The following is a 25,749-nucleotide window of genomic DNA, read 5'->3' as shown; positions in this document are numbered from 1 at the left end:
CAGTGTAGTCAAGGGTCCTTATGAGAGGAAGACAGTGTGCAGGTGGCCTCCAGAAACTGGAAGAGGCAAGGGACACATTCTCCTCTGGGTTCAGGAGGAGCTCAGGCCTGTCAACACCTCCGTTTTAGCCCTGGAAAGCCTGTTTGTAGACTTCTGACGTCCAGAACTATAATTTATGTCATTTTAAGCCACCTATTTATAGTCATTTGTTATAGCAGCAATAGGAATCTAATGCAAATATTTTCTGTTAAAAATTAAAAGTGACAAATTTAAAAAATTAATTTATTTAGAAATAATAAACTCTTATAGGTTAGCATCAATTACTTTTTTGGGGCGGAATAGTTATTTTTCAACTGTTAGTGAGACAACTACCACTGCTATACATTTTTATATATCTCTTTTAATGTCTGGCTTAATAGAAAGTACCTGGATTCTCAAATCAGCTTCTGGATTCAATTTGTTGTGGTATCACGTGTCATGTAGCCTCTGAAAAACTCCCCTGAATATATTCACAGAGAAAGAGCATTGAAAAGGCAAATACTGTCTTAACATTATTATAAAAATAATTTTGGCCTCATGGATTACCTATAAAATAGGCCTCTCAAGAAGTACCCTACTTTGAGAACATCTGGGCTAGAACATAGCCACATAGCTATGTCTAGCTGCCAAGAGTCTGAGAATTGCCATTCTTATTCTAGGTGCCAGCTTTTAAAAGTGAGGGTTTAGAAAGGGACATTAAAGGACATTGATTGTTATATATCAAAGTTTGATACCCATGGTGGGTAGACAGTTGCCAAAATGTTGGTTTCCCTTCTCTTTGTCCTCATATTAGCTAGGAAAAATGGGCGTTCTGCTTAGACTACATCCTTTAGAAATACCTACAGTGGAACACAATGGCATGTAGGTGGAGTCATAACTGCAGAGAGTTGCATTTTTAGCATTTGTAGATTGATTATATGAAATATCTTTTGTTTGGTGCTCACAGACAGCTTTTGATGCCTTGTTTGGGTCTTTTGAATTTAACAATGCACTTCCTTTCCTTGGGTAGGATTATGGTTGAAATTGAACTTCAGCCTAGCTTTGATTCGTAGTTGTCCTTTATGGGTTTGAAACTACACGGGGAGTAACATTCCCTCTTGGTCATTTTGTAGATGGTTCCTGCTTCTCCCTCTCAGTATTCTTTTGCTGAAGAATAACCCAGGTCCAGTTTCTGATGTGAAAGAGCACTTAGGAATATTTGTGCAAAGTAGCCTGTAGTTTAAAAAAAAATGTATGTAAATACAGTAAAAACAGTTTGGCGTTAAGTGGCATGATTTTGAGCTTAATATAAAGCTTAATACTGATCTCATTAATTGATGATATGTGTTTAATGCATTTTTAGTGCTATCCTCATCTTTAAATTGATTATTGTAATAGCTTTTGGGTGAATAAGGACTTGGAAGATATTTTAACATCCCAAATATGGTTAGTTCAACCTCTGGAGTGGGAGAATCCTTTGTATGTTTCACAGAGTTGACTGTCTATTTCCTGACTGAACTGATTGGAAACAAGTTTTGATTTGGGATGGGGGTGGGGGAGGAGAAGAAGCAGAATTTAGAGGCTCAAGCACTTGGGGAAAATGTGTACCTGATGTTTCCTTGGGGAAAATGTGTACTGACTGGTGGGTACTGTGGACCAAAAACAGACCAAAAAATGCTGCCTGTTGTTTTAGTAAAGGATTCAGTAAGGACTGTGGCGGCCATAAAGTCATCAACCACTGCAGCAGCCACCCAGACCTTGTAGCCGGAGGGGAGCTCAGGATGCAGAAGAACAGGCTGCTAACCATCAGGCCACCAGCCCCTTCAGCGCCTGGATGGTGCACAGGGAGGGGAGTTCAGGGTGGAGGAAACCCAAAACTGGCCCTGGATAGCTAAGATGCTTGTCAAAGGAACGGCTTCAAGAAACCCAGACTCTTGTATCTTCCGCATACATAAATTAGCTGAGATGTCTGGATTTTTTTATTAACAGCAATCTTTTGATGTTTAACTAGATATTTTTTTCCCTGTAGGAAAAATTCCTGTGTCTCCTGGCTCCTCCCTTATCTCTTGGAAAGTTTTTCAAAGCTATCTGGCAGACAGCAGTCCCTGGCTATAGTCCTTAGTAAGGACTGCGGACAGACATAACTCTCCACTTTTTAGGTTGTGCGTCTTTTTCAGTTGACAGTGCTCTGGGGGCCAGAGGGTCACTGCAGTGTCTGGTTACGATTGTGAACTGGAGGTGGTCAGGGCAGTTCTACTCGCTTTGCTCTTTTCCCCAGCAGCCCCTGAAAACTACCTAGGGATTGTCAGTTTCTGCTCTGCTCCATGGTGTACTGTGTTAGCAGGAATTGGATTGAAACCTTAGTTAAAATAGAGTGGAAGCAATTTTTTTGTGACTCCAACTTGAGGTACCACAAACCTCCTGGTACTAAGCAGCCTGGATCTGGGGTACTCAAAAGTTTTTAGCAACTAGCATCATAATGGTAGCACTTATTACACATATATGAGCATAACAGAAAAACTGTAAGTGAAACTGATAGGAAGGTTTGGCCCTATGTTAGTTTCTGAATACATTTCAGATCATCACCGGTGGTTCTCCAAGCAGGATATCCCTGAGACTTGCTAGGTGTTTCAGGAGGCAAAAGTGAGCTTGCCCGTAGCGCACTTCCCTCTTTAGGGGGTTTACAATCACATCCATATGGTGGCAGAGGTTAGGGTGCTGATTCAGCAAAAGTCTTAGTTAAAAGCCACGTGGTCATTCATTGCAGCAGCTAGCAGTTTTGAAAACATGGGCTGGAATATTTTTCTGATGCTTTAAAATAAGAACAAAACAGTTGTTTTAAGATGGCAAAACAATGAGTGTTTTGATTTGGCATTTCCTGCATTGACTAATCACTATATGTAAACGATTTCTCTGATCAGGAGGCTCCACTAGCCAAGAGCTGTGCCTTACTGTATTTTTTCATCAGCTCTTTAGCAAGCCTGGGCCCAGGAGGCATTTCAGGCTTGTAGCCAGCCCTCCCAGGCCTTCAAACACTCTTTGTTGCCTCTTGCACGGAGGGCCCCAGGGTGTTTTGGAAGCCACGTGTGACTTTAAGGAAAAGATTAGCAAGAGGCAGAAGCACGTACTAGCTGCTTTTGGGACTTTTTTGCTTTCACTCTCATTTCTGACTGATTTCTGGGCTGACTCCCACAGCAGCTGTTGCATGCACTTGCTCCTTTTTGAACTCCTGGCCTCCCCTAGCCCAGCCCATGGCAAATGCCCTCAGAAACGAAGCCCTGGAGGGACTTCTCTGGTGGTCCAGTGGTTAAGAATCTGCCTTCTGATGCAGGGGACACGGGTTCGATCCCTGGTCTGGGAGCTAAGATCCCACGTGCCATGGGACACTTAGGTCCCCACACCACAACTAGAGAGCCTGTGTGCTGCAGTGAAGGTCCCCTGTGCCGCAGATAAGACCCGATGCAGCCAGCAAATAAAATGCTTTTTAAAAAAGAAAGAAATGAAGCCGTGGGGACAGAGCCTGCCCTCTGCCTTCCTCCTCTCTGCCACAGTCTAGCTGCCATTCTCCTGGCAGGTGCCACAGCTGGGCTGGTCCTGAGCTTCATCGGGTACAGGTGTGTCTTATTTCTTCCTCCTCACACATCTCCCTTGTCCTGCCCTCCCCTCTGTCAGGCGTCCGAGCATGCTGCTGTTCCATTTCGCTACCCTGTTGTACGATTCTTGAAATGGGTCAACTGTCCGATGCCTCCAGCGGTGTCTTTCACATTCAGACTCATTCATTCCCTCACAGCCACACTTCACACATTATAATCTGACAGACGTGCCTTGAATATTCAGAAAAACATTTACTGACCACCTCCTGTGTACACACAGCAGCTGTGTGCAGATGCCAGGAGATACAGAGACGAATCAGACGCTTTGTGCTGTTGGTGGAGAAGGGGAGAGAAATGTGGGAGCAAATAGTGAGAGACGACTTCTAGTAAGAACATGGACTAGCTATAGTGAGGACACAGGGGGAGAGGGAGCAGCTTGGTCCCAGAAGGTGTGTAAGTATGGCCCCGAGACAGGAGAAGAGGGTCATAGCAGCCATCAGCCGGAAGCGGATGGGGCGTTCCTGTGACTCAGCCCCTTCCCAATGGGATTCCACCGTGACTAGCCTAGGGCAGGGGGACACCTCTATAACGAAAGGATCTCTAATGGTGGATTTGGCTCACTGCGGCAGAGGGTTGGAAAGGAATTTGGGAGGCTGCAGCTATCCCTAAAGTAACAACATGGGTAGGCTTTGACCTAAGAAGGTGAATGGTCCTTGGTACAGTTTCTCAGAGATGGAGGACTTCCTTATATTCTTCCTCTTTAAGAGTTTGTTGGTTATGTACTCACTGTTTAATGGCCCTGATATTTAGATGCTGTGTTTTTGTGGGAAGACCCCATAAATACTGAGTTTCAGGATGAGCGTAGAATACAAAGACCTCCCAGTCCAAACCAGATCGTGTTTTACTTCTCATTCATGGATAGTACTTGCCCCGGTTTGTAACTGTGTGTGTATGTAAGTATGTCTCCACTCTTAAGTTCTTTTAGGGATGAGAACTGTTGGTTTCCTTTTCAACCTTATGTCCATATTGCCTCCACTGGGCTTGGCATATAATAAGGAAAGAATGAACAGGGCAGACACCCAGCCTGAAAAGTGAACCGAAAAGTCAATGGTGGGGTAAAATTTTTTTTTAAATTTTTTCAGATTGAAGTGTGGTTGATGTACACAGGTGTACAACATAGTGATTCACAATTTGTAAGGATTATACTCCATTTATAGTTATTATAAAATCAGTGGCTGTATTCCCTTTGTTGTGCGGTATATCCTTGTAGCTTATTTTATGCCTTAGACTTTATACCTCTTAATCCCCTACATACCTTGTGCCCTCCCCTCTTCGCTCTTCCCACTGGTGACCACTGTTTTGTTCTCTATATCTGTGAATCTGTTTCTTTTTCCTTTTAAATTTTGGATAACAGAGTTCTAATTTGGTCAAGGAAAAAGGGCAGAAGAAAGTCATCGTTTACTGAAGTCCCTTCCAGCAGATGATGTTTACAGAACCAAAAATGTCTTTTCAAAATAGAATGTGCTTAATGGAACAGATATATATTCTGATTATAGTAGTGCTTATATGAATCTATACATGTGATAAAATACTATAGAACTGCACACAAAAGAAAGGGGCAAGAATTGAACATGTCGAAATGAATGAAATCTTAACAGGATCTGTATTTTGGTTAACAGTATTGTACCAATGTCAAGTTCTTGCTTTTAATACTTATATTATGATCATGTAAGATAAAAGGTGCATACATGGGAGCTCTCCACTATTTTTGTAACTTCTGTATGAGTCTCAAAGTATTTTGGGAATTCCCTGGTGGTCCAGTGGTTAAGACTCTGTGCTTTCACTGCTGAAGGCGAGGGTTCAATCCCTGGTTGGGGAACTAACCAAAAGCTGTGTATCACGGCCAAAAAAATGTTATTTAAAGGCAAATAAAAATAGATATTACCAAGTCCTGGAAAAGATACTGAACAACTTGAACTCTCTTGCGCTGCTGCTGCTGCTGCTAAGTCGCTTCAGTCGTGTCTGACTCTGTGTGACCCCATAGACAGTAGCCCACCAGGCTCCCCCGTCCCTGGGATTCTCCAGGCAAGAACACTGGAGTGGGTTGCCATTTCCTTCTCCAATGCATGAAAGTGAAAAGTGAAAGTGAAGTCGCTCAGTCGTGTCCCACTCTTAGCGACCCCATGGACTGCAGCCTACCAGGCTCCTCCGTCCATGGAATCCCATGGCAAAGTCCTGGAGTGGGGTGCCATTGCCTTCTAGTGGGAATGTAAAATGGTACAGCCACTTTGGAAAACCTGGGTTTTTTTTGTTTTTGTTTTTTACAAAGTTAAATATGTACTAAAGGAGATCAGCCCTGGGTGTTCTTTGGAAGGAATGATGCTAAAGATGAAACTCCAGTACTTTGGCCACCTCATGTGAAGAGTTGACTCATTGGAAAAGACTCTGATGCTGAGAGGGATTGGGGGCAGGAAGAAAAGTGGATGAGATGGCTGGATGGCATTACCGATTTGATGGATGTGAGTCTGAGTGAACTCCAGGAGTTGGTGATGGACAGGGAGGCCTGGCGTGCTTTGATTCATGGGATCGCAAAGAGTCGGATACGACTGAGCGACTGAACTGAACGGAACTAAAATATATACTTAGCATGCAAGAGAGCAATTTCACTCCTAGATTCTTACCCCAGAGAAATAACCTCTGTTCACACAAAAACCTGTAGGCTAATATTTGCAACAGTGTTATTTATTTTATTTATTTAGTTTGGCTGCTCGCAGGAACTTAATTCCCTGACCAGGGATTGAACCCAGGCCCTCAGCAGTGAAAGATCAGAGTTGTAACCACTGGACCACCAGGGAGCTCCCAACAGCTTTATTTCTAATTGCCCATGACTTGAAAAGACTCACATGTCCTTCAGCAAGACAGTGGATAAGCAAACTGGGCACTGATGAAATATTACTCAGTACTAACAAAGAACAAACACAACTAACTGGATGAATCTGAAATGCATTATGTTATGTGAAAGAAGCCATGCTCAAAAAGATACATTCTGTGCATGATTCCATTTATATGACATTCTGGAAAAGGCAAAAGTAGGTTCATCTAGTCAAGGCTATGGTTTTTCCTGTGGTCATGTATGGATGTGAGAGTTGGACTGTGAAGAAGGCTGAGCGCCGAAGAATTGATGCTTTTGAACTGTGGCATTGGAGAGGACTCTTGAGAGTCCCTTGGACTGCAAGGAGATCCAACCAGTTCATTCTGAAGGAGATCAGCCCTGGGATTTCTTTGGAAGGAATGATGCTAAAGCTGAAACTCCAGTACTTAGGCCACCTCACGCGAAGAGTTGACTCATTGGCAAAGACTCTGATGCTGGGAGGGATTGGGGGCAGGAGGAGAAGGGGACAACAGAGGATGAGATGGCCGGATGGCATCACTGACTCGATGGACGTGAGTCTGAGTGAACTCCGGGAGTTGGTGATGGACAGGGAGGCCTGGCGTGCTGCGATTCATGGGGTCGCAAAGAGTCAGACACGACTGAGCGACTGATCTGATCTGATCTGATAGGGTTAGAAAAAAGACCAATGGTTTCCTGGGGCTGGGAATTGGGGAGAAGCTTGACTTACAAAGGTTATAGGGAACTTTTACCTGTATCTTAACTGTGGTGATGATGACATGACTATATGCTTTGGTTGAAACTTATGGAATTGTTACCTAAAAAGGATGGATAACTGCATGTAAATTATATCCCCAAAATCTGACTTTAAGATGAAAACACCACCAACAACAAAAGTGAATAATGAATGATGTTCTTTAGCTTAAATACTCATGAAGGGTTCAGTGGCTGTCACTTGCCCATGATTGGATAAAGATTTGTGAAGTCATTGATTACAGTGATGTCTTGTTCAAACTCCAAAGTGTAGCCTCTTTAGTACTTTGGCCTCTAATTGAGCAATGGAAATAGCTATGACTATAGAGATGGGTGTTCTAATATTTTTAAACAGAATGCTTTGGGGAGATTAAAACAAAAGCTTCTGACTTTTGCTTTAGCAGATCCAGTCTTTAGTGTGTGAACATGTAATCAATTGTCGCTCTATCTCCTTTCCTGGCTTCTTTGCTGTTAGAACAGTCATTAATGGAGTAGACTTACATGCATTTTTAGATTGTTTTAAATATAAGCTATAACAACTGGGCTGTGATTTTTTTTTTCCTCCTAGAATGGATGATACAATATTGTATGGGGAAAAACCCAAGTTTTGATTTGGATGGGAAGAAGGAAGGCTTATTTCATCACTATAGCCAGTATAATTTAAATATAACTCGCAAATGTTGGTAGCAGGAATTAGAAGATTCAGACTGAAAATTCAGTGGAGCTCTGAAGCAGTATCTCTTAATAATCACCATCTTCTGTAAATCAAAGTCAAAATTTGATTTTGAAGGAAGATTTAACTCTGAACTCTTTGCTTGATTTGTGGAGTTGAAGGATATAACTTTTCCCTTTATGGAACAGATAGCTGGATAATGCATGTGATATTGCAGCAGTCTTTTCCCAGTAGAAGACTCCTTGTTAATTTAAAACCGGGACTTACTAGGTTGGTTTGGATTTAATGCAATCTAGTATTTCAGCGGAGCAAACACTTAATCATTAACCACTTGTGATGCCTATTATGAGGGTTGGGTTTGCACAGCCAAATAAGCCGCAAGCCCTGTTTTCAAGAAGTTCGCCATCCAGCGTGGTCACCTGAGCTGTGTGCAGCCCCCTTAAGTCCAGCTGCAGGAGAGACCCCCTATGGAGGAAGCCCTGACCTGGGATGCGTCGCTTCAGTTGAGCCTTGTAAGTAGACTTTTGTTTGGGCCTGAAAGAGAGCACTCGGTTTTTCAGGCAGGATGAGCCAAGTGCCATATGAAAGCTTTTGTGATCAGGGAATCATCATATTGAAGCTGGGTAAAGAATTTCTTCTCTTTCTTCCCAATTATTCAGACTAGAATATAGATAGATATAAATACCAGAAAAAATGTATAAAATTATACTAGAAATACTGGAATACAAGAAGGATATAAAATTATAAGTAAATTACCCCTTTTAGTCCTCTATTAGTTTCTATTGCTGGTATAATTAATTTTTACGACAATGTTACTGTTTTGAAACAACACAGATTTATTATCGTAATGTTTCTTTAAGCCAGAAACCCAACATGGGTCTCACTGGGTTGAAATCAGCATGTCTTGAGACTTTTGGCTTTTTCCTGGTTAAAATCTGCGTGTCTGAGACTTTCGAGAGGCTGCCACTGTTCTTTGGCCTGTAGCCTCTTCCTCCATCTTCTCTCTGACATTTACTTGTAGTCAAATCCAGGAAAGGGTTTCTGATTTTAAGGACCCATGTGATTAGATTGGGGCAGCCTGGATAATCCAGGATACTCTTCCCATGTCAAAATCCTTAATTTATCACATCTGCAGAGTTAGGTAACATAGTCACAGGTTCTGTCCACAGGATGTGGACATGGGGCCATTATTTTGTGCACCATATCTGCCTACCCTTATTCTTTTTATTCTCCCCTCTGGTAAATTATTTGGATACCAAAGCTAGCATATACATAATGTATTTATTTATGAAAGTGAAAGTGTTAGTCACTCAGTCGTGTCTGACTCTTTGCAACCCACGGACTGTAGCCTGCTAGGCTCCTCTGTCCACGGGAGTTCTCCAGGCAAGAATACTGGAGTCAGTAGCCATGCCTTCCTCCAGGGGATCTTCCCAACCCAGGGATCATACCCCAGTCTCCTGTGTTGCAGGCAGATTCTTTACCTTCTGAGCCACCAGGAAAGCCCATACCTTAAAGTACTTTCCTCTTATTAGCACTCACTGAACTGTCTCGTTTATTTCAAGTGCTGTAATTGAATTCTGCTGCTGCTGCTGCTAAGTTGCTTCAGTCATGTCTGACTCTGTGCAACCCCATAGACGGCAGCCCACCAGGCTCCCCCGTCCCTGGGATTCTCCATTCTAGTGAGCAGATATTACTTTTTTTTGAAGATCACAATTAATGCTGGAGGGATCATCTTTGGACATATATCTTTATATTCTTTTCCGCACACATTCGTAAGGAAAATATGAATATATGTGGGTTGTTAATTCTGAAAGAAGATTGTAAGCAATTAATAAAATGGGAAAAGAAAAGGAATACGTGATACAAACGGAAGTTCTCTAAAAACATTGAAGAAGGAAACGAGCATTAATTTGTGGTTTATTATATGCCCATCACCATGCTAGCAGATGACTTCCTTTTTGTCACATCATGTTCCATGGTGATACCAAGAGATCTGTTGTTAGCCCCAGGCTACTGATGAGGCAAATGAGCAGTAGAAGCTCATGTAACTTGGTCCAGGTTGCGGCTCCAGGGTCCACATCACCCTGCCTCCCCAAAGACAATGGGGACCCCTTCAAGTTATACCCCCTACAGCTCAGTCCTCAGATGTGGGCAGCCTACCAAGTGGTGACTCTTCCGACACCCTTAGATTGTTTAACTCTTTGAATATTTGAGGTGCCCTCATGTGCATCCTCACTTGCACTTAAAAAAAGGTCTCAGGGAATGAGTGACCGCAGTTTTAAATCTGGCATTGCTGCCACACAGCACCCTCCAGGGACTTGTGTGTTGTGACCAGTGGCTCTGGCTGGGCAGTGGGGGCTCCTGACAGTGGGCGACCTTCAGGACACTCAGAGAGTCGCCCTGATGAGTTCTGCTGTGGGGGCTGACGTGGGCTGCACCCTATTCTGGGCTGAGATGGGGGTCCCTGTTGCCATGGGACCACTGGTCTGGAGGCCTGGTTGGAACAGAAGTTCTCCTGGGACTCCCACTGCGGGGTGTTCACAAGTTGGGGTTTGACCCTCTTGAAGATGGCATGAAGCCTGGTAGGGCTGCTTTTCCAGAAGAGCTTCCAAACACCAAGCACGTGTAATTGCTGCCTCCGTCCAGCCTGGCAGGGCCATGCTGGCTGGTAACCAGTGTGATACCAGGCTGTTGGCTGTTTGCCGGCTCACTTGGGAAGAGGGCAAGGGCTTGGGTTCCATGGTACATTGACCTGGATGTGGTGATGGTTTTGCTTCTGGGGTCATAAAAATCAGGAGGCTGTTTCAGGGTGCAGGTTCGGGTTCCCTGGTTCAGGTCTTATTCCTGAACTTGCTCTTATACAGAAAGAAGCGTGATCAGTGTGTGCAAAATTGTTTATCGCTTCTCCAGAGTGAACAGCGTTTGATGAAGGGATGTCAGAACTGCTTGCTTTTCAGCCTGTTTAGCATGGCTCCAGCTGGCCTGGGCCCAGGGCCTCTGTGTTCCTGGGCTTCTGTCGCTTAGAAGAGCTGCATGGTGGCAGGAGACAAGGGGCTGCTTGTGTGCATTCCGACCAGTGGCAGCTGCAAGAGAGGAGAGTGATAAAGTCCTTCTGTTTTGCTTTTGCTCAACTCTAAAAGCTACTTTAGGGTTTTTATAACATTACAGCATTCCTTAGGAAAGCTTGACTTGGGACATTTATTCTGAGGGTTTTAGGGATCTTTTGTGAGGAGAGGTACTATCTGTCAGAAGGACAGCGGGGATGGAACTCTTGGCTGCCTCTAGCTACCATCAAGCTGTGTGATCTTGTGCCAGTCACTCCCCTTCTCCGGTCCTGTAAGCTGGGGAACTGGGACGAGAGCAGCCAAGTCATTCACACTCAGAACCAGCACTCTGGACACACTTGGTGCTAGGACACTGTGTCCCCATTGACATGCTTAGCTGAGGATTTGGAGCCTGAAAGAGCTGCTTCTGATGCCCGGGTCGTGCCACTTAGACCTCCATGAGCCTGAGCAAGTGACGTTATTTCTTTGGTCTCCTTGATCAGATTGGGGATAAGTCACTTCGATCATGGGGTGGCTGCCAAGATTCAGTTCAGTTAAGTGAGGTGGTGTGTGGGGAAGGCACTCTGCCAAGGGTCTAGTACCTGGTTAGGGTGCAGCTCAGGGTAGCTGCCCACCGTTAGCTGTGAACTGTTTGGTATATGAGGGGCTTGTGACACTGTCCTTTTACTGCTTGTCACAGAGCGAGTGGCTCCCATTAGCTTTAATTAAAATGAAAAAATTCTGATAACTGTGAACCAGCGGTTCTCTGTTCCCAGGGTTCTCTGTTCTTTGCTGTTACTTTAATTTGCTCCTTGAGGAGTCCTGTGTGGTCTGAGGAGTGGGCTCTGCTTAACTGGGCTTCCCTTTAGGAAGACAATTTTATAACATGAAACAAAACTAAAAAAACAAACATGACCCAAATGGCTCCACTCGGGACTTCTCAGTTTGCAACTTCATTATTTCAGCACGGCCTTTTCATAGTTCCTAGCTTTAGTCATGAGAAGACAGGTTTGTGAGGCGTAGATGATGGGGTGGAAAAATGCAACCCCGTATTTTTCTTGAGAGAGAATACAGAGACGTGTGAGGAAGAAGGCTTAACTTGCCAAATATGTATTGAACTCCGCTATTTTTAAGGCATTTGGAGATGCAAAAGTGAATTCAACTGATGTGGTCCTTGTCGCCGTAGAGATTAGTTTATTGGAACAGGGCAGCCATTAAATTATAGAAATAATGATTTAATTATAGTTGTGATGGTGCCGGGGGAAATGCAGGGTATAATAAGTGGGCAATGTAGGATTGCATGTGATGGGAAGATCAGAAAGTCACCCTGGGGCAGTGGCTTCCAGTTTAAGGTCCGAAGGATGAGAGGAAAGTGTGCCAGGGGAAATGAGGATGCATCTCCTCAGACAGAAGGAGCACAGCGGCAAAGGCAGAAAGAAGCGAGGCTTGTTAGAGAGACTGGAGGAAGGCCAAGGGGGCTCAGAGGCTGGTGCGCTCTGGGGACAAGGATGTGAATGATTTGGAGAGGTAGGCAAGGGCTGGACTGTGCCATCAGGCCTGGGCATCCAGGATCCAGATTTTTTTTATTCTAATTTTTATTTTATATTGGAGTATAGTTGACTTACAGTGTTGTGTTAGTTTCGGGTATATAGGAAAGTGATTCAGTCATACTACGTATACATAAACATTCTCCCTGATTCCCTTCCCATATAGGTCATTACAGAATACTGAGTGGAGTTTCCTGTGCTCTAGGGTAGGTCCCTACTGATTATCTGCTTTATGTATAGCAGTGTGTATATGTTAACAGGATCCAGATTTTATTCCAAAGAGCAGTGGGAAGCATTGAACTAGAAAAGGGCCTTGATGTAACTGCATATGTGTTTCCAAGCGGTCACTCTGGTTTCTTACTGGAGCTTAGATTTTTGGGGATAGGAACACAGAAAATATGGGGATACCAGTTTGGAAGCTGCTGCAGCCATCCAGGTTTATTACGACGTCCTGTTCTCAAGTGGGGAATGGAAATGAGTATTTAGGAGGCGCAGCCCACAGGACCACCTTGATTGACGGGATGGGGAGATGCGAGGGAAGGGAAGGAGCCCAGTGCAGTTTCTGTCCTGAGCATCTGGGAGAAGGGTGGTCCTATCTGGGCAGATAGAAAATTTGGGGGGATTGTGGTTTAGGCGGGGATGGAGGAGTGTCTGCTGGACACAGTTCTCCTTCTTTGGGGATGCACTCCCCCTCCATTTCCCTGAGGCCTCTACTCAGACAGCCCCTTGTTAGGGAGACCGTTGGAGACCACTGCAGCAGTCCTCCCCGTAACACCTGTCACCGTCTGGCAAACTGCTTATTTTCTTATTTCTTTAGAGTATATATCCTCTTAAAAGGATGTGAGCTCCTTAAAGGCAGTTTTTTGTCTGTTTTATTCTCTGTTGTGTATCCATAGCACCCAGAACAGTGCCTGGCATACAGAAGGCCCTCAATAAATACTCACTGAATGAATCAGGAGTATTATTTCCATTCTGGTTTTTTATATCCTGTTTAAACTTGAGTGACTTCTAATTAACCCAAGCCCAGGAAAAGGTATAGGGACACTGTTCATTTGACATATCAAGTCTTTTTTTTTTTTTTTTTTAATCTAGGCAGGATGAGTAGAAAATTTTGATTCTCTTCTTTTTTTTGTTTTTAGTGTTAAAGTGATAGAAGAGGGCAGTTATGAAAATATTTGAACATCATACCTTTTTTTTTGTTCTTTAGAAATGAGTATAAACATCTAGCCCTCCATCTGATCTACTGTTCAGATTTGGGGGCTAAATTATAGCATTTTGTAATTCCTCTGAGCTTATTATGTTTTGGGAGGGGTGTGGTCATTGACTTTTTGATTACATCTTTTCGACTTGCTGGGGAAAGGTATGGAGAACAGGATCCAAACTTGCTTAAAGGCGAAATCTGAGGGCGGAACAGAATAAAAACCTTTTGTTAGAGATATTGCTGGATCCCTGGATCTCTACAGGGCTGGTAGTTTGAAAGTACTAGCAATTCGTAAATAGTTTCCTAAATCTTTTTTACTTTGGGTTCTAAATCAGTTGCTACCACTTGTAAACAGATTCTCTGCTTGTAAAAGAAGAGGTTGTACATATAATGGTTAAGGGTGCAGCTGTTGGAGTCACACCTCTATTTGAATCCCTCCCCACCCTCCCTCCCACCATCATTTGCTAGCTTGTAACTTTGCACAAGTTACTTAACCTCTTTCTTTAAAATGGATATTACCAAAATTGTATTATTATTTGAGGAGTTAGGAGAAGACAGATACTCATTATTGTTACCATTTATAAGCTTAACATGATTGATGGTATTACTAAATGGGATTTAAATGTAGAAGTATCTTAAAGAGAACTAAGTTTTATAGAGTATAATTGACTCAGTTCAGTGTTCCCCAAACTTGCCAGAATGTAAGACTCTACTTGAGGTGCTTGTGAGAAATATAGATTCTCAGGCACCTCCCAGTTTTACTGACTCAATCTCCAGAGGAGGAAGCCTGGGAATTTTGCTAGGTAGGCAGGGCAGTGACATGGCCTGGATTTTGTGAGACTGCCATGCTGTGTGCTGTGCTCAGTCACTTCGGTCATGTCTGACTCTGTGACTCCATGGACCGTAGCCCACCAGGCTCCTCTCTCTACGGGGGTTCTCTAGGCAAGAATACTGGAGTGGGTTGCCATGCCCTCCTCCAGGGGATCTTCCTGACCCAGGGATTGAACCCACATCTCCTGCAATGCAGGTGGAGACTGTCTTTTCTTTCTGATATTCTGTTTAGATTCTAGATGTGTGTTTATACTTGTAAGAATCTGTCCCAATTTTGAGACAGGAAACGTCACCATTTATATATGCCATCTTATTCAGAATCTTCTTTCTAATCAAAGAAGACATAACATGCTTCTGGGTTCCAAGGAACACGAGAGGCTGTATAGCTACAAATAGCCATGTTGGTATAAGTTACTCAGCTTTCTTGGCTACCTTTCTTTCTCATTACAAAACCTACCTGATCTTATTAATCTGCTCTGTGAAATATACGCAGGGACATGTTTAAGTATCTTGGCAGCCTTCTGTCCTCCAGAGTCTCGAAGGTCTCAGTTATTCCAGGCTGTCGAAGTGGCAGTGACCATGGATGCGGTGTCTGTGCATGGAGGCGACCCCTGAGCTTTGTTCAGTGGAGGCCAAGCCCGAGGAGCTGTTCTTTGCTCCCCTGAGAGCTGGGAACAGGAAGGAACGTTGCACTCCACTGCACTCAGGACAGTGTGTTCTTAATCAACTGTTCTGGAAAAACAGCATTTTGTTGTTTTCACACAAGCCTGCAAGTTCATTTCCCTTCTTTGGCCCAGGCATTAATGAATCAGTGACAAAGGAAGATGAACATCTGAAACTTTTTATTCTGAAGGCTGAGCTTTCTACAGGCATCACAAGTGGAGTTGACACCTCCCTAAGGAATACAGGATTCTCACTGTCTCGAAGGTGGTACCTCCCCATACCGGGTGGAGCTCGGGGTAGCTGTTGTCTCACAGGAGTCTATGAAGCGTAAAAGAAATTTCTTCTGGGACTTCCCTGGCAGTCCAGTGGTTAAGATTCCATGCTTCCAATACAGGGGGCGTGGGCTCCATCCCTGATGGAAACTAAGGTCTTCACCCCACGTGCCGCACAGCATGGACAAAAAAAGAAAAATTAGTAAAGAATTTTCTTCAACAGCCATTATTCATAATGGTCATGGTTTCATATTGATAGTTTAATTTCAGGTTGGGCTTAACTGTATCTTTCTATTTACATTATTGTGGGAGAAATTGATTTATGCTGAGAATCTTATTTGGATGATAAGTTCATTTTCTGACCTGTAGCAAATCAATCCACTGTTTGTAGATCTTGTTAAAATGGAAAAGTTGACATACATTTATGAATTTGCACATTGCTACTTCCTTAGAAAAAGCCTGTGAGTTCTTAAGGACACCCACCTGGATGAAGTGAAAGTTGAGGATCTGGAGGTTGGTAGGAATAGGAAAGGCGTTTCTTCTTTTCTTTTCCATCCTAATAGTCTCGGCGGACAAAACTTTCTATCTGCACAGTATTAAGTAACAGAATCCTGAAATTTTAGTGAATTTAAGAAGAGCTCATTCGGGAAATGTGAAATGTGGGCAGATCTTTGTCATTCTGTGGGCAGACCTAAAGGACTGAACCTTCCCAGGAGGACAGGCAGGAGGCGGGTCCGTGTGCAGGTGAGTTTTCCTTCTTCTGTCCTGTGGGCTGATAAGAGGAAGCAGAGCTGAAGTGGGGACTCCCCTCAACTCCCTCAGGAGCTCGGTTATGGGATGAGTCTGGGCCTGCAGCTTTCTTTCCCGACTTCTCTTGCTGTTTCAGCTTTTTTTTTTCTGTCCTCATCTGAAATCATCTTTGTGTGGGGAGAGGCTGGAGGTGGAAATTAAGAGTCTTCTTTTTCACAAGGAGTAGAGATGATTACCCAGGTAAGTGGTATTCTAATCAGCCATAGTCACAGATTCCTATCTTGTCAGGTAAGAGGCGTCTCAGGGAGGAGGAAGTCTGGGGAAGGCCCTCCGGCCCTGTTGACAGGGAGGAGGCAAGGCCCAGGGCCTAAGCCAGGCATTTCTAAAGTGCAAATACAGCATGTAATAAAGACACTGTCTACAAAGCCAGACCTCTGTTTAAGCAAATTAAAAACCAACCAACTCTGCCTTTCCTCCAGCGAATATACCTATAAACAACAAAAATGGACAACGATGCAAGATGTGCAATTTTAATTTTGTTAAATAACCCTACTTAAAATTGCAATTATTTATATAACTATGTGTAATAATTTAAGAAATAGTCCTAAGGGTTTTTTTTTTTGTTTTTTTTTGGCTAGAGTTTTAATGATACCATATATTTTAACATCTTACCACATTGTCTCACCTTGTAACATAGGAACCTGAGGTTCCTATCCTACCCTTTTTTTGGAAACTCCTGTGGTACTGAATAGAGAACAGAGCACCTTGTAAGTACTTAGAGGCGACTTGTTGAATTGGACTGAAGCATGACTCAGTCCATTTATGTTGGTGGGATTCTGCATCACTTGCTTGTGGGTGTTCACATATTCATGATGTTTATTTACAAGCTGTCTAAGCTAAAGAAATGCCTGCTAATTTTCTTAGTTTGTGTGTGAATCATATGGAATTATCTCTGCAAATTAATTCCTTTAATTAACCCAGAGAAGAGGGAAAAAATCAAACATTAAGTTTCATTAAGTGCTCTGCCTGCTGCTGCTGCTAAGTCATGTCAGTCGTGTCCGACTCTTTGCGACCCCATAGACGGCAGCCCACCAGGCTCCGGTCCCTGGGATTCTCCAGGCAACAATACTGGAGTGGGCTGCCCCACTCCAGTATGTTTGCCTAGAAAATCCCATGGACGGAGGAGCCTGGTAGGCTGCCATCCATGGGGTCGCTAGAGTCGGACACGACTGAGCGACTTCACTTTCACTTTTCACTTTCATGCATTGGAGAAGGAAATGACAACCCACTCCAGTGTTCTTGCCTGGAGAATCCCAGGGACCGGAAGGTTAGTGGGCTGCCGTCTATGGGTCGCACAGAGTCGGACATGACTGAAGCGACTTAGCAGCAGCAGCAGGGTAATTTAAAAATGTAACAAAGTACTCTTGGATATAATACAACATTTTGTATAAAATGTCTACAATGAAAAGCTATAAGTAAGAATGGTAGTCTGTGGACAGGTTTCCTTCCTTCTCTCTAGTCCTCAGTATTGAAGCATGGGTCCCAGAGACATGCTAGAAATGGACAAGAAGAGGGGTTCCTCCATGTGAGTGAGGGGTGCAGGAATTAGGGGCACATTGAGGGAAGCAGAGATGTTACTGCCAGCACAAAACATGGTGAGAAGATGACAAGAGATAAATGTGGCAAGGCTGGGGCACTCCTCCAGGTTCCTGGATGTCCGGAGAGCATGGCGCTCTTTGGATTTTAAGCAGGAAGGAGCAAGATGCAGTTTCTGCTTTAGACGGTTCTGCACCTTTTTGGATCCTGGGCTCAAAGCCACAACAGCAACACTGGCTCAACTTACTCTTTCTCCAGTCCTGCCTGCCTGTCTCGGCTTTATATCCTTAGAAGCACTTGTGACCAGGGTACACAGTGTATGCTTTATTTATTTGCCCATTATCTGCCTTTCTAACTAGAATGTAAGCCTCCTGAGGGCAGGGATATAACTCTTTTCCCAGTGTAGCATCTCCAGTGCCACCACCATGCCCAGCAGCTGGCAGGTGCTCAGCAAGTGACTATTAACCAATCAAATGTAAGGGTTGGTTTCTGAAATCAGTGTCATTGTTCTCCTCACAGATTTAATAACTGACTACAAACGGAAAAAAAAGTAGTAGTTCAGTGGGGAAACTGGACAACGCTGTAAACAAGGAGTCAAAATCCACCAGTCATGGCTTCCCATGTGGCTCTAGTGGTAAAGAACCTGCCTGCCAGTGCAGGAGATGTAAGAGACACAGGATTGATCCCTGGGTCAGGAAGGTCCCCTGGAGGAGGGCATGGCAACCCACTCCAGTATTCCTGCCTGGAGATCCCATGGACAGAGGCACTGATGGGCTACAGTCCATGGAGTCGCAAAGAGTCAGACAGGACTGAAGCGACTGAGCACGCGGGAACTCGCACATAAGAAATAGCGAGTGTCACATGTCTCTGGGTGTCACACCCCAGTCAGGAATCCAGATCCAATCATGAATAAACACCAGAGAAACCTAAATTGAAGGATATTCTCTAAAAATTATTGGCATATGTTTCTCAAAGATACCAATGTCCTGAAAGACAAAAGCTGAAGAACTGTTTCTGTTTAAAGGAGACTAAAGAGACCTAAGAGTTAAATGCATTTCTGATCCTATGCTGGGTCCCGGGAAAAAGAAAACTTCTGTGAAGGACATTAGGATATTTGATGAAAGCAAAATATGCAAGGGGAGAGGGGACAAACTGTGAGCTAGAGTACTTCTGTTCAGCTGAACTCTGGATGAATTGTCAGGATTCAGAAGCTGCGTCTCTGGGTGCCCTGAGCCGTGCCTCAGGACCCAGGGCAGCAGAGGAAAGATCTAAGAGAAGGAGCCCTGGCGTGGGATTCTGGAGACCTGGCCCTGCTACTGAGCTGCTGGCCCATGGTTTCTTCTCAGAGACTGGGGTTCTGAGGCTCAGAGACTCTGGCCGTTACATAACTTTGAGTCTGAGCAGCAGACTTAGCCCCAATGCTGTGAACTCCAGGCAGGCAGAGGTGATAGGAACACCTACAGGTCAACTGTGGCCGCCTCTGCGGGTGGGATTCACAGTGCAAAAACCAATAAAGAAAGAAAAAATAAACACAGTGACCTAACAGGCTGTCTTGTTTGTTAGCATTGACGTTCTTATTCTTACTTGTCGGTGTCTTCTTGGTGGTCAGATCATAGTGAAAACTCAGAGGGAGGTGGAGACACAGAGAAAAGCTTAGGATTCAAAACATACAGCTTTGGGGAGAATGTATGGTCTTTTTGTCATTTAAAGTAGTGAAGCTAATTGCAGGGATTTATTTTATAGGGCAATAACTTCAGCCCAGTTCCTTCTACCTGACTCTAGTGATCACTGAGAGCCAGTGACAATAGTCATTGACCATGAGCCTTTCTAGGATTAAAGAGTTTGTTGAAAAATCAGCTGAGATCACTCATTAAATCTTAAAACACCGAAGAAAGAGTTAAAAATTATATGCCCATATGCATTAATTTTTGAAGCTAGAAAATAATTTTAAAACAGTTTAAAGTAATAATGGTTGTGGGCCCCGGTGGTCCAGTGGTTAAGACTACCTTCCAGCACAGGGTGTGTGGATTCAATCCCTGGCTGGGGAGCTGAGATCCCATATGCCTCTAGGCCAAAATACCAAAGTATAAAAATCAAAAGAAATATTGTAACAAATTCAGTAAAGACTTTAAAAATTGTCCACATCAAAAAATCTTTTAAAAGATTGAAATAAGGTAACAGTGGTTGAAACAGAATTTGCTGGTTTAAATCTGAACTAATAAACTGAAATAAATGCCATTATCAGGGCATCCCAGTGTTTTGAACCACTTGTTTGGGTGGGTGGGAGAAAGAGTCTAGTATGAGTTTGTATTAGCCAAGATGCAGAGATGAAGACCATCTAGAAATCTGAAGCCAGTAAGATAATTAAGGTTTTGGAGTATTGTTTTACCTGAATATTTCTCAGTGGAGTATATAAAGAAAGTAAAATGTCCAAATTTTAAGGAATAATTTAAAATACATTTATAATATTGATGGAACCTAAATCAGAACCCTTTATAGATATCAAAAGTGTTAATAAATGTAAAGTCCTTAGAATGCCTAATGTACATGTGCACACGCCCTGAGAAGTCTTGAAGTGTTTTGATGATGAATCTGTACCCTTTTGATTTGACTTTTTAAAAAAAATTCATTTCTATCTATTTGACTTGCTTAAATTTGAAGTGTGCATACATCATTTCCACCTGCTTTAGGTTCCCAAGTGTTTTGTATGTTACTGTAATTTATCAATAAGTCAGTCGAAACATATCTAACTATAAGTGGTTATATGATTTCTAAGTCTTTTTCTCAGGTCCTGTGAATTTAAACAAGAATCCAGATAAAGATGTAAAGTAAAAAATACTTAGAGATTGGACTTCCCTGGTTGTCTGGCGGCAAAGACTCCATATTCCTAATGCAAGGAGCCTGGATCTCTGATCAGGGATCTCTGATCAGGAACTAGATCCCACATACTGCAAGGATCCCACATAATGTAAGGAGCCTGGGTCTCTGATCTAGTTCGATCTCTGATCAGGAACTAGATCCCACATGCTGCAAGGATCCCACATAATGTAAGGAGCCTGGATCTCTGATCTAGTTCAATCTCTGATCAGGAGCTAGATCCCACACGCTGCAAGGATCCCACATAATGTAAGGAGCCTGGATCTCTGATCTAGTTCGATCTCTGATCAGGAACTAGATCCCACATGCTGCAAGGATCCCACATAATGTAAGGAGCCTGGATCTCTGATGTAGTTCGATCTCTGATCAGGAGCTAGATCCCACATGCTGCAAGGATCCCACATAATGTAAGGAGCCTGGATCTCTGATCTAGTTCGATCTCTGATCAGGAACTAGATCCCACATGCTGCAAGGATCCCACATAATGTAAGGAGCCTGGATCTCTGATCTAGTTCGATCTCTGATCAGGAACTAGATCCCACATGCTGCAGGTGAAGATCCTGCAGGCCACAACTAAGATCTGGCACAGTCAGATAAAATAAATAAATTTTAAAAAATACCTGGAGAGGCTTCAACAAGTAAAGTTTGTTTTTTTAAAATATAGTGTGCAAATTTAGCCTAAGCCATACTTCAGAAGATAACCATTTGGCATTGACTCTTTAATTAAAAGAACAGAGAAAAAAACCTTATCTCACACTGTACTTCCACCTTTTTTCTCTAACTGGATGAGGTATACTTTGAACTATGTGACAAGTTATTGGTACTGCTTTCCCAAGTTTTGGAAAGTGCATTTTGGGGCTATGCTACTATTGCTTAGTTTCTGATATCCTGCCTGCACTGGAGAAGATATTTATGTTTATATATTTATATATAAGACAACTGCTTCCTTGGCCACAGTAACACCTTTGAGATTTGAGGAGTAGATGTATAAATTGTGTAGAACAATACCTGAATAAACGAGGAAAGGCTAGGCATATATAAAAGGCAAAATGAAAGATCTTTTTGTGACTTATCTTTTAAGTATTAAGTAAGTATTCTCAGTATTAGTATTACTACTAGTATTAGTAGTATTCTAGTAATAACAAAACCTTCCTGCTCCTTATCATCATATGTCGTTCATTTAGTGTTTATTAGGTGCTAGGCACACGCTAATGTGTACTTTATACAATTTTGTGATTCAGTTCTCCCACAACTGTAAGAAATGAATATAGCTTCATTTCACAGATGAGAAAACTAAGCTTCAGAGGTGGTACTTTCCGTACTTCAGAAGGGGCAGCTTCAGATTTTAATACAAGGTGGTTTTTGTGTCCAAAACTTTCTAAATCTTAGATGCTTTATTATAGTTACCTCTCAGAAGATGAATATTTAACACACTCACGAGAATCAGATTTGCTAACATTCTTAGCAAACTCTATAGGTGGAAAAAAAGTTAATTCAGTCAACCATTTTAGAGTTAAAAAAGTAAAGGATTGCCATTAGGATGCTACTATCAAGAAAGAAGAAAGGAAAAAAAAAAATCCACCCAGAAATTAACAAGTGTTGACAAGTATGTGGAGAAATTGGATCCCTCGTGATTGCTAGGAATGTAAAGTGGTGCATCTGCTTTGGAAAACCATATGGTAGTTCCTTTAAAAAATTAAAAATAGAACTAACATATAATCTAGAAATCTCAGCTCTGGACATATACCCCCCAAAGCATTAAAAACAGGGTCTTGAAAAGATTCTTACACACCCATGTTCATAGTAGCAATATTCACAATAGCTGACAGGTAGAAGCAACCCAGATGTCTATCGATGGGTGCATGGAAGACAAAATGTGGTAGAGACTCACAATGGAATATTACTCATCCTTAAAAAGGAACGAGCTTCTGACACATGCAACAACATGGATGAACTTAAAGACATTATGCTAAGTGAGATAAGCTAGTTGAAAGAGGATAGACATCATATGATTTCACTTATATGAGGTACCTAGAGTGGTCAGAGTTGTAGAGACAAGGTAGGAAGGTGGTTTCTAGGATCTGGAGGGAGGAAGGAATGGAGTTATTGTGCAGTGAGAACAGAGTTTCTGTCTGGGTTGATGAAAAAGTGCTGGAGATGGATGGTGGTAATGGTTGCACAGCAATGTGGATGTTCTTGATGCCACTGAACTTGACTTAGATGTGGTTAAGATGGAATGTTATTTTAATTTTATTTTAACATAACATTTTATGTGTATTATATCACAATTGAAAATAATAGTTTGAAAAAAGGTTGGGGGAAAGAGTGAAGTGACTGCCAGTGAACTCTTCCTTGTGAAGGATAAAAGGGATTTTTATCTTAGTCACATATATCGCAGGTTAAGTTATCCCAGCCCACCGTAACAGCATTCACTGGAAAAGCAAGGGTGGTGGAAAATCACGGAGATGTTGAGTTTTATTTCCCTAACCCCCAACTTGCTTGAAGCCTTCATTCTCTTCATCTTATCCAATGCAAAATGAGTTAGACTTTTCTTAGAAATTGAATTCTTTGGAGGGTGGTATCAGGAGATTTTCACTCTGAGTACTTTACCAGCAGCTTTCTCAGCCTGAGAGGTAGAGCCAGGGGTCCCATTCAAATAGATAAATGAGATGCTTCCAGAAGTGAAACTTGTAACCGAGAGTTACATACTCTTGAATTAGGCCTAGTTTTAGATGGTAGATGGATGGATGAATCATCTAGTCTGAGCAGGTCAACTGAACGATGTGGAATTTGACTAATATCTGGTTACTTTAGGTTTATTGTTCAGAGTCTCACTGGTTCTATTCAATTCCAAAAGTTTAACATGATGCAACAGTGAAGCTGGTTTTCCTGACTTCCAGCTTTCTATGGTTGTGAGAACTGTAATACTTGAAAAGAGGGGCCTTGACATTTCTTGTTGGTTGACAGCTATGAATGCAGGTGTCTCGTGGTGAATGGAGCTCACAGTCTAGCACAGAATGGTCCTTATTTGGCATCTTCTGATTCATAGGTGGGAAAAGTTTGATCAAGTATCGGGAGCATCTGGCACAGGCCTTTACCCTCTCTGGGAAGAGAGGAGTATGGGTGGAGCCAGAGTGCCCCGAGTTAAAGGGCTCCCTGGAGAGGTTTGCCCCAAGGCTTCTGGGCTTTTAGCAAATAGGGGCTGTTATCACTTTTCAGTGGGGAGAGGAGGGTAGATGTAGCCAGGATGATTGAATCCCTCCGTGCTTCTTTCCCTGTATTTATTTTTTATTTTTTAAACTTTCTATTTTATATTGGAGTATAGCCAGTTAACAATGTCATGATAGTTTCAGGTGGAGAGCAAAGGGACCCTGCCATACGTATCCATGTATCCATTCTTCCTCAAGCTCCCCACTTTGAAGGCTACTTATACTGCTGGATAGAAACTAGAATTAGGAATAGGGAATTAGGGAGACCAAACAGGAGGCTTCTGCAGGATTGTATACAAAGATGATGGTGATGATAGTAGCTGACACACATAGAGGGCTGCTGCTGCTGCTGCTGCTGCTAAGTCGCTTCAGTCGTGTCTGACTCTGTGCGACCCCATAGACGGCAGCCCACCAGGCTCCCCGTCCCTGGGATTCTCCAGGCAAGAACACTGGAGTGGGTTGCCATTTCCTTCTCCAATGCATGAAAGTGAAAAGTGAAAGTGAAGTCATTCAGTCGTGTCCGACTCCTAGCGACCCCATGGACTGCAGCCCACCAGGCTCCTCCGCCCATGGGATTTTCCAGGCAAGAGGACTGGAGTGGGGTGCCACTGCCTTCTCTGACATGGAGGGCTACCTTGTGCCAAAAGCTCTATTTGTCTCGTCCTCGCTCTGTGAGCTATATGTAGGTCTATGGCATTATTGGTACCATTTCACAGATAACAAAATTCAGGAACAAAGAAACCAATCTTTTTTTTTTTTTCCCTTTAAGATCACACAGCTTGTGTTGAATGGATCCAGGATGGTGGGAACTAGGAGCTGGTGGAGAGGAGCTGTTTTCATTCTTCCAAAGCCACATATCACCAGAAACGTAGTGTAGGAAGGAGCAGAGACAGTTGATTGTGTTTAAACTGGGGTTTGGAAGCCATGTGCATCCCTGACCACATCTCTTCCTTCTTGGGATAGATGGCAGCTGTTGTCCAGGATCAACCAGGTTGGCCTGAGTTTTGGGGAGGAATGGGCCAGGTAGGGGTGTGGACTGGAGCTGTGTGCTCCCAGGTACCTGGCTGCTTTTCTGGGTGTGGCAGTGGTGGGGTGATGGGCGAAGTGTGGGGGTGCTGGCAGAGCACACAGTGTAATTCTGATTGATGAGTGAGCTCTTTGTGGGTGTTTATTGATGTGAACAGGTTCTGTCAGTCCCCTAGGCATTTGGTTGTGAGATAACAAACAGTCAACAAGCTGTGGAGTGCTTTTTGTAATGTTTGCTTCATGGAAGACTGTGGCATTACAACCTGTTCCACAAGAGAGGCAGCAAGAAATTCAGAGGCATTTGAGTTATTTATACCAGAAAACAAACATGGTCTTTTCAAGTGTTTTATAGGCCTGTTTCTTGTAGGGGTCTGTGGAAATTGTTTATTTCGTCCCTTAAAATTTAGGAAAGGCAGTTAGCAGTTTTATAGAGAAGCAGCAAACTGTAATTTTCCACTTTGTTTTTAAAAATCTACCTGCCTTTGGTCATGCTTATTGTTTAATGTGTTGGCTTTAGTATTAAAGGAAAACTGACAGGTGGGGAGCATCTGCTCTTTTGCTTTAAAAGTTAAATATATTGTTTCTTTTTTTAATTAAAAAATGAAATGCAAAAACTTCTCCTGATAGTCCTGTGTTTAGGACCTGGTGCTTTCACTCACAGGGCCTGGGTTCAGTCCCTGGTCTGGAAACTAAAATCCTTAAAGCTACATGTTGTGGCTAAGCACCCACCGCCCCCAAAATAAAACAAAAAAATTAAAAATAGGCACATGGTTTTAAAAAATTTCCAAAGCAACATAAAAGGATAA

At 43.0% G+C, this 25,749-nt stretch overlaps 1 protein-coding gene and 1 long non-coding RNA gene across 23 annotated transcripts in view; one reads left to right on the top strand and one right to left on the bottom strand.

Moving 5' to 3' along the window:
* Positions 1-25,749, top strand: part of SGMS1 (sphingomyelin synthase 1) — a 325,269-nt gene that overhangs the window by 103,274 nt on the left and 196,246 nt on the right. For 2 of the 22 annotated variants that reach the window (XM_061402700.1, XM_061402699.1), the window contains exon 1: positions 7,439-8,439. The exons of the other annotated variants lie outside the window; for them this stretch is intronic. The gene's annotated coding sequence lies outside the window, so the exon portion shown is untranslated. Of the gene's footprint in view, positions 1-7,438; positions 8,440-25,749 lie in introns of those variants that run through there. 22 annotated transcript variants of the gene reach the window in all.
* On the bottom strand, positions 15,376-16,416 carry LOC133239121 (uncharacterized). The gene is made up of 2 exons (XR_009733726.1): positions 15,969-16,416; positions 15,376-15,642 (listed from the first exon to the last, which is right to left on the bottom strand). It is a non-coding gene; the product is annotated as an uncharacterized LOC133239121 (long non-coding RNA).

The sequence above is a fragment of the Bos javanicus genome, chromosome 26, assembly GCF_032452875.1.
Source record: "Bos javanicus breed banteng chromosome 26, ARS-OSU_banteng_1.0, whole genome shotgun sequence".
Classification (NCBI taxonomy): domain Eukaryota; kingdom Metazoa; phylum Chordata; class Mammalia; order Artiodactyla; family Bovidae; genus Bos; species Bos javanicus.
The sequence above is the reverse complement of the archived record's forward strand: the minus strand, read 5'-3'. Positions and strand labels throughout refer to the sequence as shown.